Below are 9,357 nucleotides of genomic sequence, written 5' to 3'. Positions count from 1 at the left end.
ATGGATTGCGCTCATGTGCGAACTACTAAAAGTGAATTCCCCGGTTTTTCTACGTAACCCAAAATATTTTGTTAAGTCAAACCTACTCTAATGGACCGAACGGAACAAGCCCCTTAAAATTTCAAAATCTTAAATTAGTTCCCAAAACCCATTCGTCTTCATTAGAAGGACGAGTTCTCAGACGACTGAGAGCTTCGATAAGTTGGTTGCAGGCAAGGAACGAAAGTTTGCCAGATATCGCCGGTTCGCTGCCCAGCAAACATGGCGATATGGCGAAATCGCCGAAATATCGCCAGAATACGCAGTGGAATGCAGAGTTGCAAAACTCCGGAGAGGCTCAAGGGTGTGGCTTGCAGTTGTAGAGACTGAAGGGCTTTGAGAGGTCATAGAAGTTCTCCATCTTCCTCTCCTTCAGATCCGGCCATTTTCCTGTGATTCGCCGGAAAATCGTAAGGGTGTGGCTTGTAGTTGCAGAGACTGAAGGGCGTAGAAGTTCTCCTTCTTCTTCTCCTTCAAATCCAGCCATTTTCTTGTGATTAGCCGGAAAATCGTAAGTGTGTGGTTTGCAGTTGCATAGACTGAAGGGCTTTGAGAGGTCGTAGAAGTTCTCCTTCTTCTTCTCATTCAGATCCGACCATTTTCTTGTGATTTGATTTTCTGGCGATTTTTCGGCACTTTTCTCTGAATTGCCGGAAAATCGTCAATTTTCCGACGATATTAAACCAATCTCGTTTCCCCCTGGTTTCAATTCACCAGGGGGCGATATCACCGAATTTCGGCGATATTTCAGCGATATTTCGTAGAAAAATTCGGTGAAAATAAGTTCAATGGTTGCAGACCCCACTTCCTTTTTGCTTCAAATGCCTGATTTCCTTCAATCATTTCGATTTCCCCCACCTTTTAAGCCACCAACCTTGGTCATTGCCGTCGTTCGGGTGCGATGCGAAATGGTACAATCCCCTTTGGTTCTCAAAGGCTATTCCATCAACTCTACATGATCCACTAGTCCTCAGACGGGCCTTCGAAAATGTGAGACTCCTGAACTAGGTCCTCAAGTTGCAAGAGACATTATTTGTTTTTTTCTTCCAGAAGAACGATCTCGATCCTTCTTGTACCATTTACTGTCACATTTTAGTTTTGAATAAAGTTAATGAATGGATGTATGTCCATGCTATTAAGTATCTAGATTCAACAATTTTCAATTTATTTGTTGGTTTCTAATTCAAACAAAAACATGAGTCACAATTAGAATTGGATTTTATAGGGGAGGTTTGGATGTTGTTGGATTCTAATTGCATAAATGTAAAACCATCAATTTAGCATAAAGGTTAAATTAATTTTGAAATCAAATATTTCATTTGCCACCCTTCGATGAAGTACATCAAATTGTTTGAAGTTGTCTGAATGGGGCAGAGAAGGTGGAAGAACTTTTAGTTTATAGAATTCAAACCATGGCTATGTAAATCCAATTCACATTTTAGTTATCGTGTAGCTACAAAATCCAATTCTTATTTTTTCTTCATGCTTGTGTTGTGGCTATGTAAATTCTTTCGTTATGACTAGAAGGTAAAATTAAAATGAAGTAACAACCGTGATATGAATTTTATTTTTGTAGTGATGATTTACATGATACCTAGAAAAAAGCTTGATATACACAATTGATAATATTAAGTCACTCTTATCAAATCGTAGTGCAATACATTGGAAAAATAAAAGATGTACTAGATGGTCCAGATCTTTAACTTACCCTCTTTGACAAGTTAGAGTTAGAGTTTTTTTTTTTTTTTTTGTTGGGTTTTTGTAATAATAGTAATTTGATTTATTTTCCGTTGATTTTGTCTTTCATATTCATTTTAATTTCAATCAAAAGTAATCTTCCTTAGTGAGGTGCTTCATTATAATCGAAGGATATGCATGGATAGTCGTGGACCATACTTAGAATGGAAACCATCTCTTGCTCAAAGTTTGAGCTCCAAACCTCACATGTCACTTGATTCACTCCCATGAATATTTGCTTCATCAGTGACAATGCAAAGAAAGAACGATCGAAGATGAGAAGAGTAACAGGGAGCAGAACACTAAGCAAAGTGTGACAAAGAGAATGGAAGTCTTGAGAGCTTCGATAGAATTTATAAGATTTCTCGATGACAATTGACAGTCTTGAGTGAGTTGAAAGTAGGATTCCTAGGTTGAGTTGAGGTTGGATTTAAAGTCTGAGTTCAATTGGAATTTAATATCTACCATTAGATTAATATCAACCGTTGATGGTACAACACGAAACCGTACGATACAGCGATGAGTATATTTCATGTTTTTAATAAGAATATATTTATTACAAATACACATCAATGGTATTGGCGGTATCAAAAAGTATCGTACGGATACAAGCCAATACCTATCGATGCAACCGGTTCTAATCGTACCACTTCAAGACGAGTTGCAAGGGGACAAAACATTTCCTCTTTTCAGGCCTCACTTCCTTTTTGCTTCAAATGCTTGATTTCCTTCAACCATTCCGATTTCCCCACCTTTTAAGCCACCAACCTTGGTCATTGCCTTCGTTCAGGTGCGATGCGAAATGGTACAATCCCCTTTGGTTCTCAAAGGCTATTCCATCAACTCTACATGATCCACTAGTCCTCAGACGGGCCTTTGAAAATGTGAGACTATTGAACTAGATCCTCAAGTTGCAAGAGACATTATATATTTTTCTTCCCAGAAGAACGATCTCGATCCTTCTTTTACCGTTTATTGTCACATTTTAGTTTTGAATAAAGTTAATGAATGGATGTATGTCCATGCTATTAAGTATCTAGATTCAACAATTTTCAATTTATTTGTTGGATTCTAATTCAAACAAAAACATGAGTCACAATTAGAATTGAAATTTGTAGGGGAGGTTTGGATGTTGTTGGATTCTAATTGCATAAATGTAAAACCATCAATTTAGCATAAAGGTTAAATTAATTTTGAAACCAAATATTTCATTTGCCACCCTTCGATGATGGACATCAGATTGTCTGAAGTTTTCTGAATGGGACAGAGAAGGTGGAAGAACTTTTTAATTCTTAGAATTTAAACCATGTTTAAATCTTAATAATTTGCCTCTGCCTAACATCAAATTTACAAAATAAATTTTAGCATTCAAGCCCAAAAAGCTGAACTCATAAGTGTGAATTTAAGGGGTTCACATCCTCTACAATTCTCACCCTCTGCAATTCCCCATAATTCCTCTCTAGAATTGCGACATGTAGTAGTTAATTATCCAATGGTCAGGATTAGAAGTTAGAACCCAATTAAGAATTGAATGTAATAAATCCCTAAAATTAAGTCTCAAGAAATTAAGAGAGACGAAATTGGGAGAAAAATTTAGGAATTTATTAAATTTAATTCTTAATTGAGTTATAATCCTGACCCTTAGATAATTAACTACCACGTGTCATAATCCTAGATAGGAATTACAAGGAATTGCAGGGGGCATGTGAGCCCGAATTTTTTAAGTTGGTAAATAACATACCATGCAAGGTATTTGTACATGTGAATGTGCATTCGAGAAGTACCTATCCCATTCCAAACCTTATTAATTGAAATTTCAAAATTCTGAAGGACAATGTGTACAATGATCTGCAATAAATTATGAATACTATTTTTTTTTTTTTTTAAACAATAATTCGATTTGGTTTAACCACGTCGGTTCAAATGAATGAACTGAATTCTTTGCAAAACTAAGGGGTGAAGCTACATTGACATAATAAAAGTGCAATAGAACAGGAAGGACGAAATAAAGTACGAGAAATAGAAAATAAAAATAAAAAATCCAACGCAAAGTACTCATAACGCGTGGTACGTTGAAGCAGTGACTTTTCATTCTCAAGTCGATAGCAGCTTTTGCACTTTGTTCGATCGGAACAAAATAATTACTACTGCAACGAATCTGCTCTCTTGAATCTCGATGGCTGCTTCCACTGATGTCCCGTCTACTTCATTCTCATCCTCCTCCTCTCCACGGCCTGATGTGTTCTTGAGTTTCAGAGGTGATCGAGGACACTCGCCACAACTTCACACGGAACCTTTACGAAGCCCTGATCTCCAAAGGGATTGAAACGTTCTAAGACGATGAGGAAATTCAAATAGGAGAGGAGATCTCTGAAGCTCTCGAGAAGGCGATCAAGGAATCAAGGTTAGCCGTTATCATATTCTCAAGGAACTATGCTAATTCGATATGATGCTTAGAAGAACTCGCCTTGATTATGTAACGCTGGGAAAACCAGAAGCTCAAGGATTTTACATCGTTCACAAAAGAAAGGATGTTGGATTCACATCGAGATTACAGTGCATGCGAATATCGGGGATCGGAACGGTAACAAATTGACGATAAGGAGCCACAACTACAGGGATAGGGATGAAGACAGATAGCACTGGCACAAATGTAACTGGAGTCGTAATGCTTCTAAAACTGATTCCATAGAGAAAACCTTGGTATCGATATTCATTCAGATAAAACATCTTCTTCATGGCTGAGAACACTCCGTGTATTACCAGGCTATCGGAACCTGCTTGATGGTGCTGTCCAATTCTTTTTACCTGAAGAATCTTTGCCATTCGATCCAAACCCAGCTCTCCGCCGTAAAACTCAAGAAAGAATTTTGCCATGAATTTCAAATCGTAGAGCGTAGGGAAGGTTAACCTTACAACAAGCATGAATTCTTGGAGTGATTCAGGCATGGGTTTTCCATAACTCAATATCTTTAAAAGGTAAGCGATGTCATAGACGCCATGGAAAGTTATCCATTCAATCCTGGCACCTTGAGACTTAATGACACTCATGAACCTATTGGAAAATACTTTCATCTCAATGCCCTCCCTTTTGTTTCTCTCAAAATCTATACCATTCTGGCGGAGTAAGTCAATGGATGCAGCAACATGAAGGTCTTCCTCGGGATCAAAATCTGAAAAATTAAACTGCCAGACACCACCTGATGGAGGGAGATTACCGTAAAAATCACTGAATGCAAAACCGAACTGTATAGGCTTCAACCTATTCACGTTGAACTTCAAATCTTCGTATCTATCGGTCTCCTCTGCATATCTCGGAGTATTATGCAGAAACCCTGGAAACTCAGAATCGAACGATATACATGGATAGTCGTGGATTATACCCATAATGGAAACCATCTCTTGCTCAAAATTTGAGCGCCAAACCTCACGTATGATCACTTCCATGAATAGTTGTTTCTATCAGTGACAATGTGAAAAAATAAACGATTGATAGGGAGCAGAACACTAAGTAGAGAAAAGATTATCGAGAAGAGTAACAGGAAGCAGAAGACTAAGCAGAGAGGGGAGCGGACAAAGAGAATGTAAGTCCTGAGCTTCGAACCACAGAATTTATAAGATTTCTCGATGACAATTGAGAAGTAGAATTCCTAATCTGAGTTGAAGTTGGATTTCAAGTATGAGTTGAACTGGAATTTAATCCTAGAAAACCATCCCCATCTACTATGGATGTCCTTGCTCAGCGCAGCTCAGTGTGACTCGAACTCTAGCAGTTATAAACTTCTTAACGGCTAGCTTTCTTAATTCCCAGATCCTCTTATTGACTCATCTGTCTTTAACTGATACTACAAATAAAATTAATATGAATTAATGAATATTTTATTTTATTCTTATTTGTATTCTGAATTTTCTGTATTTCAAAGAAATTTCCTATTTTTTTTCGATTGTACTTCGATTCCAAATAAAAAAAGACGAGAAAGTCCACAAGAAAATTGATTAAAAAACTACTTTTTTTTTTGTATGAATAAAAAATATACTTTGAAACATTAAAAAAAATTGTACATAAATATCAGCCTAAAATAAATGAATCCCTAGGACTTTTATGAATTAAGTTGAAAATGAAAAATAACGGTATAGTGATTCTGAGAATAATGATCTACAATCATCTGATGCATATTAGTTAGAAAACTAAATAAGCAATCATAAAACTCTCAAAGATTTGCCAATGCTAGGTTGATCGGTTGGTAAGACCAACACCTATTAGTGATGAGGAGTCATGGGTTCAACCCATTATTCACTGCATATGAAATAATTTACACATTCATATTGTTGCCTTTACCACAAAAATTGCCCTTGGCCCTAGGGCTCAGGGTGGGATAAAACACGTTAAGGCCACTAGGGCAAAAGACGTGTATGATTCTTTTCTTTTTTTTTTCCTTTCCTTTTTTTTTTTTTTTTTTTTTTTTTTTTTTTTTTTTGGTTTTGAGAACTGTGGTTTGTACGGTCCAACTTAGGCACTATTGACTACTCTTCAAGGGAAGCTATTTCATATATATAATATAAAGAGCAAATTGCACAGGCACCCCAAAATGGATGCCTAAAAGTACTGACACCCCACTTTCTGTTTTAAAAACAGAGGTCTATTTCGTTAGAATGGTTAGCTATACAATTGTAAAGACCATTATACCCTTTTGATGGTTGAGTGAAAAGATTTCATCTACCCTTCTTTATCAGACTTATTCTCTATTATGCACTAAGCCACAATTCACGCACTTCCCTCTTGTTCTTCTAATATGTTTACCTAACAACTCAAGCTACAAGATAAAGCATAGAGAAAGAAAGAGAGCGATCAGCTTCCAATCAAACAAACCATCCCATCACTAGAGCAGAAGTATACATGGCAAAAAAAAACAAAATGCAAACCAAGCAGGGAGGTTAAATTAAAGGCATAAAGGAAGGATGACGCAAATAATCATGGAAGGAAATACCATCCTTAGAATTGCAAGGTACCGTTTGATGGAGCTTTCATGGAAGCAAATCGATCAATAAATGGAACAAAAATCAGTAAAGAAAACTGTGCTCTAAGTGGCACTCTCCTACTATCCCATTAGGATTCTATTTCAAAAAAGCACAGAGAAAATCCAACGTGGAAACGAAAGCATCACCTCTACAAATGGTTACTCGCCCTTTTAACTCAAGGTAAAAAACATGACCCTAATATCTTTCATCTAAGCTAAACAAATACCAAATAAAAATCACAACACAAGCACGCAAGAATCCCTCACTACAAGCTTATACAACTAATTGTCGTTCAAAGCTTGAAGCATAAATGAAAATTCACACCTCTACAACTATCACCTGAATTAACTTTATAGTAATAAATAAGATATACGAACACCAGTCACATACAAAAAGGCAATTGGATTCAGACTGGATTGAATTCCACCAGAAAAAATTTTCATTTGAGATGATCAAACCCATTGGTGAAGACGATTACATTGTTGGGTTTGGTCCCCCCCCCCCCCCCCCCCCCCCATTTTGATAGGGGCATTTTGGAAATTAAAAAATATAAACTGTGGTTTAATGGTCTTCACTAATACATTGGACTAATGTGTCCAATGAGAACCCAACTTTGGGGTATCTTTGTTTTTTAAATAAAAAGTGGGGTGTTAGTGCTTTTAGGCCACTATTTTGGAAAATCCGTATAATTTGCTCTAGTATAAATATAAGGCAAGGCTTCATCCCTTCTCCTGAGAGGATTCAAACTCTAATCTTCTATGTGGAAGAGTTTCTCTTTTTCCCCTCCTAAGTGGATTGTTTTTTTTTTTTTTTTTTTTTTTTTTTTTTTTCAACTACTAGATAAAGGTAGAACTTCTCTCAGAAGGCTTGGTTTATCACATCTTAGCCAAGTATGCTTCTCAAGAAATAAACTGGATGAAAATGTGTGTTTTTAGGTAATGATGTTTGGTTTTATGATAAAATTTCTACGTGTGTGCTTCTTGAGATATACACAAGATTCTACAGAAAATGATGTGTCTATAAGGTATTTTTCCATTAAATATTGAGAATACTACATTCATGATCTCTTATTTAATGAATACTTTTGTTGTAATTCACTTCACTTGTGAGTGACTTATGATTAGACCTGTAAACGGATCGGATTCGTCTTAGATACACTAGTATCCGAATCCGAATCCGGCAAAAAATTAGAGAAGACATCCGAATTCGAATCCAAAACTTTATCGGATATCCGATAATAATCCGATCCGATAAAATATCCGATTATTGATTGATAATTGTCACTTTTTTACATTTTTTATTATAAATTTCTAATTTTCGATTACCGAATACCGCTATCCGAATCCGACTACCGGTATCTAAATCCGATTATCATCTATTTTTAAAGAAAAAATGTTAAATATTTTACTCTAATCGGATAAAAAATTATCCGGATATTATCCGATCCGATAAGCAATTATCCGAATTCGGTTGCTTAGCGGACGGATACGGATATCCTTAAACAAATACGAATGCGAATTCAAAGGCGGATTTCGGCTATCCATTTACAGGTCTACTTATGATCAATGTTATTATATTTTGATCTTAAATAAGTTCTATCCATTGACCAAGTAACTTTCTGTCTTTTATTGGATCAAATATAATTCTATTTATATATTTTTATTATAAATAAATTTAATTTCATAGAAATATCTGTAAAATTATTGAAGATAAGGTTGTATAAGAAAATTACATTAAAAAAAAAATCATTTTATACCAATTCACCCTTTTAAAGTCTACTATAAGTAATTTTTATTCTTTCTAAAAAATAATAATTTGTATTCTATAAAAAAAATTATTAATTGCAATTAACATTACTGCATTTAAAATACTTTCATGCATCGGCTATTAAACTGATAATACTAAATCTCTATTTCAGTGTACAAGTCCATATCCAGATAACTGTAACATCTTCCAATGGTAGGTTCTATTATTATAAAACTTAAAAGTTGGAATCCACAAACAACTTTTGTTTGTCATTAAAAATCTAGATCCTCTACCTTGCCTATGCTCCATTTGCATTTTTTTATCACAAGATAGAAATAGGATCCACCTTTAAGTATTGACAAAATGAACTAGACGTGGAACTCCAACGCTCCCCCCCCCCCCCCCCCCCCACAGTACATGGTGAAGGAGGGTGACGGGAGCATAGAGCTCTTCCCTGATGGATAGAGGATCTAGACTTTGTCCTTAAAATATACCCCAAATGCACTTACCTATGATTTATGGGGTTGGTGCACGAATGGAAGAAAGCCTTCCTCTTGTCACTACTTTTCTTTTTAGGTAGAAAGAAATTTATTCAAAGCGAGCAGAGAGGTCCAAGGGTCACTAGGCAGAACGCCTTCATTCTTTCGGGCCTAAAATCGAAAAGGCCACCTTGGTTAGCTAGTCCACTACATCATTGAACCTTCCAGGTACATACATACCTGAGTGTAAAACCCAGAAATTTTGCTGCTACAAACTTGTCCAACAGTGAAAAAATTTACCAAGTAGTGGACAATCAGTCTCTACTTCCACACAAAA

At 36.0% G+C, this 9,357-nt stretch overlaps 1 pseudogene; it reads right to left on the bottom strand.

Annotated features, from left to right (window-relative positions):
• Nucleotides 1–4,293: 4,293 nt before the first annotated feature.
• On the bottom strand, nt 4,294–5,223 carry LOC149002701 (putative CCR4-associated factor 1 homolog 6 pseudogene; annotated as a pseudogene).
• Nucleotides 5,224–9,357: the final 4,134 nt, after the last annotated feature.

Source organism: Hakea prostrata, chromosome 10 (genome assembly GCF_041222555.1).
Source record: "Hakea prostrata isolate BN-2017 chromosome 10, UWA_Hpros_2, whole genome shotgun sequence".
Taxonomy (NCBI): domain Eukaryota; kingdom Viridiplantae; phylum Streptophyta; class Magnoliopsida; order Proteales; family Proteaceae; genus Hakea; species Hakea prostrata.
Note: the sequence above shows the minus strand (reverse complement) of the source record. Positions and strands in the feature narration are given on the sequence as shown.